Below are 9,930 nucleotides of genomic sequence, written 5' to 3' on the forward strand. Positions count from 1 at the left end.
AACTATATACAGAACTTACAAAATCAGAGATTACGACAGGAGCTTAGTTCATCCCGTCTAGTGTTCCGAGTACTCTGGTCGTGCTAAAACCTGCATGCTGCTTGTCTGCCCTGCCCATTTCATCCATTCAGTTAATAAATACTGTTCAAATACTGCTGGAGGAGTGATTGCTACATATAATTAAATCCTGTAGCAACTCTCTCATTCAAGGGCAAAGAGAGAAAAGAACACATGAAAAAGAGCGAAAGAAATACATTAACCTTAAGAATAAAGCATGGATTTGGAAGGTGCTTTTGAAATTAAACAGTAATAATAGCCCTCAGCTTTGATGGCCTTAAAGCAGCACTTCATTTATCATTATAACATTAACGGTTGGGCTTTTTCACAGATGGATCCTAGGGCACATCATACAGAAGGACAGTTGTTAACAGCCTATATACATACAGCACAGAATAGATCCCAAAATATTCCATGATGTGAATTTTACACAAGCAAATAAAAGCTCTTTCACACCTGCTTTTACCCACTGGAGCCAGCAATAAAATCTCGCCTCATTGTGAACAAATGTTGGTGGAACACTTTTTACAAGGAAGTACAATTTGGGAGGAATTACCACAACTGATTTGGAATACACTGCAGGGTAAGGAATACCCAGCAATTATTACTGGCTATGCTGAATCAAATCCTGCATTTAGGACACCCAGTGAATTTTGTAAGCTGACTTACATAGGAGTAGGAATGGGTTCAAAATTTCCCTCAATTCTAGATTGAAGTAGTTACAAAGGACTAATTAAAAATGTGTTCAAGCTTCAAATCGCGGGCAGCAATAATGTGTGTTTTAATACAAACATACTGTTCCACAAAGTTCAGACATACTTTCCAATAGTTTTATCAGATTTTGAATTGTAACCACATTTCTGCTTTGGAGGGAAGGGAGCGGTTAAATGCATGTCCTTTTTCTATTATGTTCAGAAATTGGACACAGTGCATTATTTACTCTAATCACATGACTTAACAAGTGCATGCACCGTTTACATGTGCAACCCCACACCCCCCCACACGTTTTCTCAAAAAAGCAAGTGTAGCCTTTACAATGCAAGTAAATAATTTCAAAAAAAAATACAGGGAAAATGTTATTACCTTCTATGATGCCAAGTTAGGGTTCCACATCTCTTCCCCAGGCTCTGATAACATCACCAGTGCAAACACAGGAAAGATCATCCTAGGTTAGGGGGGTTAGTGACGCCATCCATCCTGGCACAGCTCACGTCCTGGCAGGCAAGTAAAAGAGAGAAAGGTCAGATTGCTTTTTAAAGCAAAATTTTAGCTATTTAGAAAACGTTACAGAAGATTTCAAACATTAGAAGTGAAATGTTAATCCTCACAACGCTGACAATATCTGCCTGTTTTGAAGGATAATCACTAACAAAATCCCTCATTCTCTCCAGTTAGCAGGTTAGCTGCCATCACTAACTCAGTCCACAAGATGTGCTGTTATTGGTCCTAAGTTTCTTACAGCTGCAGGAAGCACCCTAAATCATCTTGTAAAACTGCAAAGTTAGGCTTGTCTCGGCATAGCCAGTCCAGGAAGAGAAGCAGCAGAACTCATTAGAAAGTGAAATGGAGCACTGTAGATGGGATGGTGAACATTTAGTAATGGTATTGGATAACCACATTAAAAATAAACATTTAGTTGTTTGGAATTATTTATAATCTATTCTCTTTCCAATATTTTTGAGGTTTTATTTACAAGGCTGAGGAATTTTGGATTCCTAATGGTTTCTATCTTCAGAAAGTTGCATAAAAATTAGCAAGTATGGAAACACAGCTTAAAAAAAGGATACAGAAGTGTCTGATTAGCTGAGTGAGAACAAACTTACTGACAAGCTGATGAAGTCCTCATCTGTAAAGGATCCTAACAGGTCTCCACTGATCTATGCACTGTGTTTCACAGGCAGAGAAATGGGAGTGAACATTTTTTTTAAATTTTGCATTAATATACCATTTCCAAAATAAAAGATTCGTTCAACTGGATAAGCATTTAAATGTGTGATTTGCAGATACTCGCAGGGAGGATTGTGTGGGGTTTTATAATTCTCAGGAAGATTCACATTCTTATTTTTTTTACACTGGCAAATGGTGAATGGTATCCTTATTCTACATTCATTCTTTATAGTTATTGTCAAGTTGCAGCTTACGGTAACTGGATGTCAATTATGAACAAACACAGCACTTCAGAAAAATACTTAATCATAAATATGAGGGCCAATTTATCAGGAAGCCCTCCTAAGTATAAAGCAGATCAAATGTACCTCACACTGGCCATGCTATTTAAGATTCTCAAACTATCCTACCTTCTCACACCTTTACCATCGTGGGGTTTTTTTTCAATTCTACTATTGGCTTTTCAATTTTAAATGAAAAGAATCATTGAACTAAAGCAGCTGAATACACTAAAATAAAAAACCCACAGAAGAGTGCAAAGAGAATCTGTTTTTTATACCACCTGATAGTTTGTAAATATTAAATATTTATACTAAAATCCATCATTACCCACCATGAATATCTAAACTAAATAGGCATTGCAAAATAAATATTGACATGCAAGCCCTTGCCACTCCATCTACTCTCTTTTTAAACTTAAACATCTCCTGGCATTATCAATGCTTATGGAAACATTTTCTTGAGTCTCTAGAGTATCAGTCATTTGAAATGTCAGCGGTTATTTTAGACTGAACAACAATATTCTATCCTCCTGTGATCGGGGACATAAACCTGTGGTTATTGAGCATTTAAAAGCCAGAGGCTTTGGAGGAAAAAGTGATTTCTATCGCCACCTTGTGTCTAATATAGAAAATGCCAATTCTCCAAAACCAATCAACCCAACGGCCTAAAGAAATCTCACCAGAACTTTTTGATTAAACCTGCCGACAGTAGCCTGCTAATTTTCCCACTTATTTCTGTATGTTGCCTTTATGTACTGCCTCTGAGTTTGCTGGGCACAGCTGCCCCCGAGAGCTATCGCACTTCACCCAGCGGCACGTGGGGCTCAGCATGGGCTCCCTCGCAACTCCTGGGAGCAACCTGCGCCAGGGCCAGCAGATAAGCACAGGCTACCTTCATTTCCTAAGCAGTTTTAGGCTTTATCAATAATCTGAAAAGCCTGAAATGGCCTGGGACCAGCCTGCTTGGCATCACTTCTCCCCACACCAGAGCCCTGGTGGAAATCCCTGCCAGCACTCGTGACCCTTTGCAGCACGCTCCTTGCCCCCATTTGGAGCTGCCCTAGGCAAGGGAAGGCTCGTCTTTACAAAAGACCTGTGAGGGCAGGCGATGCCAGCTGAGGGATTATGTGGTGCTGGTTTTAGTTCACCAAGTGGCACGGTGTATTTAGCCACACTTGTGCACCAAGGCTCGCCCTTGGCCTATGGGTGTTCAGGGCCTGGGAAGGCTCAAGCCCCCCCGCAGCTCCCCACAGCTCTCAGGAGGTTGCTGAGGACCCTCTCTTTGGGGCAGAAGGCTTCAGGAAAGGGTTCTGTTTGCCCCTCAGCAATGGGGTGGCTGCCATGGTACCCTGTTCTAGAAGGAGCTGAGCCCCATGGCAACCAGTGGTCCCCAGCCCACACCAAGACCCCAGTGTGACCCAGACCTCTCTCCCACAAGACACCAGGTTCACCTGTTTCACCCGTTTCAGTGCTTAACTCTGGGACTCGTGTTCAGGACAGACCTATTGAAAGGAAATTTGACCTACAGCGAAGATATTTTTTTTTCAGGTCCATTTTTTACGAAATTCCACATTTCTCCTGATTGGATCAAAACTAGAAATTAGTACAATTTACAGAAAATTAAGGCTCTAACTTTAAACCCTCCATATGTTGACCAGGTTAAAGGTGCAGGAGTTTTGAACAGGAGTACGTGATTACAGAGCTATTCGGGGATCTCTACTCATTAGCTCAGTATCTGCTTAAACAGCATTACTCAAAGGAAGCAGTAAAGGCAAAAAGGGCTTTGAGATTATCAAGAGAAGATGTAATTATGCTCACAATATTAATATTTAGCTTAGTGTTTGTGCTCAATCTCAGCAGAAAAGGTGAGTTGTTCACATACTTGCAAGTTCTAACTGAATAAAACTAAAGATTTTGTAAGAGACTAACTTATGTAGTATTAGGAATAAATATATCTTTGTATGTTAACTTTCTCTCCTCAACCATATGCTGAACTAATTCTTTCATCTATAGGCCCTCACCTCAAATTCTTGCACCTTTGCTGTCAGCAAAATGTTGACATTTAAAATTAGTCACTAAAAGAGGGTAGTACTGACTTAACTGTGCATTGTAATTAAACGTGGTTCACCCTTCACTCCACTCCCTCAGACCCCAGAGACTACAAATGTCATGTGGAAAATGCTTCAGAAATATCTGGCAGTGTAAGAAGCCTGAACATCACCCTGCAAGGTAATGAGTCAATGGAAGAAGAAAGCTGTCAGGGCTCTTAATGGTGTGGTTAACATTTTCAGCTGTCTCAGCTATTCCTCAGCCACCTGACCAAAAAGGATATAAAAGATGATGCAAAATTTTACCTATTTTGCTAAAAAACAAAAAGACCATTATAGCAACCTTTGATGGGCTGGTGACACTTGCTGTCAGTAATTATGCATAAAATCTGAAACTTTCAGATTTCAGCATCTGAGTGTCTCGATTAAGGGCCCCAGCTCCCACACAGCCTTTTGAGTACCCAAAGGCAACAGGGACCCCAAACAGAGGGGTCGGTCTGTCAACTATTCAGGGAGTTGCCCATAGGTAGTTATGTTACTATAGACAGTGTGAACGTTGTCCTCCGGAGCATAACAACTTACTGTGTGCTTTGGCATTAAGAATAAAGCTAGTCCAACAAGAAAGAACCACCAAAAGGATTCCACACAGAGAACCTGCTTGAATTTTCCTCATTGTAACATGAACAGCGAGCTGTCTCTGAAGTTCCTTTACAGCAGTACATCCCTCACAGCTAACTGTGCTGGCCTGAACCTTTTGTAAGAAGAATTGCACATTATTTAAGAGAAGCCATTTCTAATGTTTCTTATCCTTTTCCAGCCCCTGGGATAGCAGCAACCAAGGGAAAGTTAAGCAGAACCCAAAAAGTCATCACTCTGGAATGCTTTAGTCTTCAAAGCCCCATGCAAGTAAATCTGCTGTATTTGGAGAAGATACATGGAAATTTGACAGACCAGAGAGTAGAGAAATGTACCCTGCAGAGCCTGAAAGTCATCGCCAGTGCAGACAGGAAACCTGCTATTGGACACACCTGTGTTTTACTGACACGCCCCAGGAAAAAGTTTCAGAGAAAATTTATTCTTAGAGAAAAAGGTAAAAACTTCAATGTAGCAAATATATGTTTAGGTATGTCAGAGGATGGCAGTCTTCAATTTCATATAGCTGATACCTTAGCAGTTATTAAAAAAACTATTTGTACCTTTCTGTTGGGAAAAAAAAAAAAAAAAAAAAAAAACAAAACTAGGAGAAAGTAATGATCCAGAATTAACACTACTGAAATCTTCAAGTTTTGGAACAATTCCATGCTGTTGTTCTCCCTTCTTTTGGGAGGGCCAGGAGGTTTTGGCAAATATAGTTTCCAATATTAATACATATAGAAAATTCTGTACATTGGGAAATTGCATAGAAGCAAGAAAACTAACTGTCTCTAGTACTTTACTGCAAATTGCCAGGCACGCTGCCACCTCTTGCCAACTGTGTTGGCGTGCAAGTAATTCTAGCCTTCGACTGCTTCTGGCTCTTCAGTTTAAACAGAAACAAACATCTGGTTTTAAAACTTCTTTTTATTTCCAGTGTTTCTAGCAGGGATATCAAATTGTGTTATAACAGCAAAGCTGCCCAAGCTGAAAGTTTTTGCAGAGGGTTTGACTGTCCCACGTGTGCACCAAGAAAACCAAACTTTAGAGAGTAAGTGCCAATTCTCCCTCCAGAGTCACAAAAGTAGCATAGCAGTAGGTCTAAGGATAGAAAAAGATACTGGCGTTCACACACACAACTTTGACAAAGCTCTCCTAAAGAGCAATTTCTTTGAATAGCAGTATTGCCTCTACCAATAAACACATTGGCCCAGGTGCTTTGTGAATCTATGGCTGTAATGAGAAAAGAGTATTTAAGCACTGACCTTCACAAGAAGTTACCCGTGTTCAAGCGTGCCCCACCAGGGCTCCTAGCTTCCCTTAAAAACCTCACTTGACTTCAACGGGAAGTCACATACACCAATTTCATTCAGGGACCAGGCAGGAACTGAAAGATATTTGAAACACTGTAAAATAAAAAGTTTCCAAGATTCTAGAGAGATTTACAGCTTCCTGTGAAAGCCTACAGGAGACTCTGAATTGTTCCTCTGCTCTGGTCCCCCTAAGTTAGCCCAACCTAACCAAAATGAAGAAAATTTTGAACTGTCAAAGACTTGTAAGCACATTGTAAATATTCTTCTCTATCTCATTTTAGAGCGAATTCCATTCACAGATGACAAAGATATGCTGAACAGACAAAAACTAAGTATCGTCATTAAAGTGTTCATCGCTTGCATCCTGTTAGCCTTCGCAATACTCTATATTGCGTTTGTTATATACGAAATTCCCTGCCCGGTAAGTTTTTGAACATGATAGCTTCTTGTCTTAATCCCCCACGCTCACCCAGAATACAGTCTTGTCATTATGACTGATGAGTTGAAGTATGTTTACCAAGTTCTCAGGAAGGGACAACTGTATAGATATAGACAGAAGCCATGTGCTCAATACGGCGAGACAAGAAAAATACATGGTCTGAGATTCGCAGACCTCTTGAATTTACTGTGCTATGATGACCACAACCATCTCACAAACTTCTTGATGTATCAGGACACTGCTCTTCCTAGAGGAAACCTTGTTCCTCCTCAGCAGAGATTAGCAGCAGAGCAATTCACCACCTCCCTGGCAACCCAGCTACTGGTTTACAGGAGGCATGTCTGACTTTTGGTTGCAGTCAACTGCTCCCCAAATTAATGCTGTCAATGTGAGACAATTCTGTCAAAAAACAGCCCAGAACAATCTTGTGCACGGACAGCTGCTGGCTAGCTGGGAGAGGTACTCCTGATGCCAGAGGAAGAACAGTTTAGGGGTGGAAGAGAATAGGCAAGACTTTCAAAGGACAGGTAACCCTCTCTAGTCTTCTAGGCTGCAGGATGAACTATTTAAGCATGCTGCTTGACAGCATATATACAAGAGGGAGATACTGAGAACAAAAAGCCATCTGGGGCTGCGATATGCCAACTTCCTTCTGTGAAGCCGTATTACTTTGATGCCTAAAAATCCAGTAGCATTCACCACAGGCCCTCCAGAAACACATAGCCATTTTTTAATTTTGAACAGTTGGCATTCCCCACCATCCCTTGCACTCCCCTAACTGCTTTTGCTTCTTTCCCGAGTGCTTGTGCCCTGCCTGGATCCACAGCATATGGAGCAGCAGAAGAAGCCTATCTGCAACCTGTGTCTCAGTGCGTGACAAAACAGCAACACTTTCAATCTCATTTCTGAAGGGCACAGAACAGAAGCCTCTGGAAGCTTTTGTCTGACCCTCAGCCTCCATTCCCCAGGTACTACTGGTCAGTGTCAACCAAATTTGACCAAGGAATAGCAGGCCTCGATGCAAGCAAGTTTCCAAGTAAAAATCAGATTAGATAGCAAGGAGACAGCCAAATCTGTCCCTGGGGGAAGCTGGGTGGTCTCAGCCATCCCCAGGGTGGCTGGCAGCCACGTGACAGGCCTCACGTACCTCCTGGGCAAACAGCACAGGCAGCACGTGCCATCGTGCCCGTGATCACAAGCGGAGATGGGAGGGAGCTAAGGGAGACAGGAGGGAAGCTGGGACTGACGGCGTGGCGAGGACGCATAGGGCCAGTCTGGGCTCATCCGTTCTCCTCTTCACAGGGTAACACGGCTTTAGGTGCATCCAAGCAGCAATTACTGTGCTTAAAGATAGACCTACCTTTTCCCCCGCAAAAAAATTACATATCCCTGAATTATTAAGGTGCCTTTTCATGAAGAAATGATTTAATCTTGTGCTTCCTACCCCATTAAGTGAACTGCTGAGGTTGAACAGTTATACTCTACTCCCACCTCTCACTGTGACTTGGGATCAAGTCACTTAACTTCGGCTTACCCAATTACTTGTCTGTCACCCAGCTCTAACAACTGCCTTGCAGTGAGACCGGAGAGCTTAGCCCTGTCGACACAGAAGAAGCCCTCTGGATATTACACAGGCAGAACAAACCGCTTGAAAGCATTTAATTTGCAGAAATTATCAGTAAATAATTTCAAGTAGCAAATGAAAATTACCTCATTTGTTAAAACTTCCGAGTAGAAAAAGGCAGCATGTGAGCACATTACTCATTACAAATTATCCACTTAGATCTTGGAGTGTAACTGTAGTGAGAAATGTGCTATAGTGAGAGGTTTGGAAATCGAACTGAGACCCTTAAGAGCCATTTCACACAAGCCATTGAACAGCCATCAGGTGGTAACACCTTTGGGCCTCTGCTAAGCTGAAAACCATTTGAACAGACTTAAGGCAAAAGATTTTTTATGTCATTGCTCCCTCCTGGAGACATCAGGCATGCTGTAACTTCTTTAGTTCAGTTCAGCCAGGAGATGTCGCACCACTAAATTACTGATCTGAAAAACACGAGCACTGGTGTAAGACTCTGGGAGTAGGGTTGTTTAACATTCCTCACAAATCTTTTTTCTTCCCTTGCCAGACAGATGCATGCTAGCAAGACCCTTACACATGAAGATCCAAAGTCATTGTCATTCCTGAAACCTACCCATGAAAAGCTGCAGGCCTCAGACGAACACCTTTCTTACCTGCAAAGATGTATCACCTTTCCCTCACCACTTACTGGAAACAGCAGAAACCAACTGCTAAGAAGACACCCATACTCTGATTCTTTCCATTAACTACCCAGCTTCTTATTTTAGTTCCCAGATACAGGAAAAACCTGTTAGGATAAGCAATAAATATTTCATTGGCATTCCAAACTCTGCCTCTCCCAAATTCTTAATTTTTTCCCATAATTTTTTACATGCGTTTGGGGCCTGGGCAAAAGGAAAAGGAAATAGTTTCCAGTATTTTTAGTCTTGCTGTTAAATTGTTCAGACAAGAAGCATACATGTAGCAAACTCATCTTACAGTACCAGACCTTCTCCTCCAGCCTCAACAGGAATAATGCAGGTATTCATTGTTGAGCTTTAGCCCTTGTCTCAGTCTGAGTAGGTGCATCACATTTTCATGTGCTGATACAAAATGAATCTCTGCTCTATTTGCAAGCTACTTTTAACTAATGCAATCTTCAGCTCTCAAATATGAACTGCCAAAGGCTACATCTGTCTGCTTCAGGGAACGGCTCTCATCTCAAGTTCCCAGAATCTGCATAAATGAACAGAAGCAGCCTTCGAGCCTCGCAGTGAAAATATACCACTTCTCCCCAGTGCTGCAGATCCTGTTCATCTAAATCATCATCATGCACACTCTGAGGGGCACCAGAAGAATTTCACACAAAATTAGTATCTCACAACAGCATAAAAAATGTGGTGCAGAAACAGTAATGACAGTTTTTTGTGGAAGAGGTATGGGGTCACTGACCTATGTGGGGTACACACAGCCCTGGCCACGCAAGGTGTTCCAGGCAGGTCAAGTTTACTGCAAGGACAGCACCCAAGTATAAGCAAGTATTTGAAATCCATGAAACACCAGTTGCATTTGCCAGCACCAAGGCACCACAAACATACAAAGAACCTACTTAATATCTGTGTTAAACCACATTTTAATTGTCAGCATCACTGTACAATTGTGCCAGGCTCTGAATGAGTACCGCGTCCCCACAGGACTATCGTGCAGCACA

The sequence above is a fragment of the Buteo buteo genome, chromosome 7 (assembly GCF_964188355.1).
Source record: "Buteo buteo chromosome 7, bButBut1.hap1.1, whole genome shotgun sequence".
NCBI lineage: Eukaryota > Metazoa > Chordata > Aves > Accipitriformes > Accipitridae > Buteo > Buteo buteo.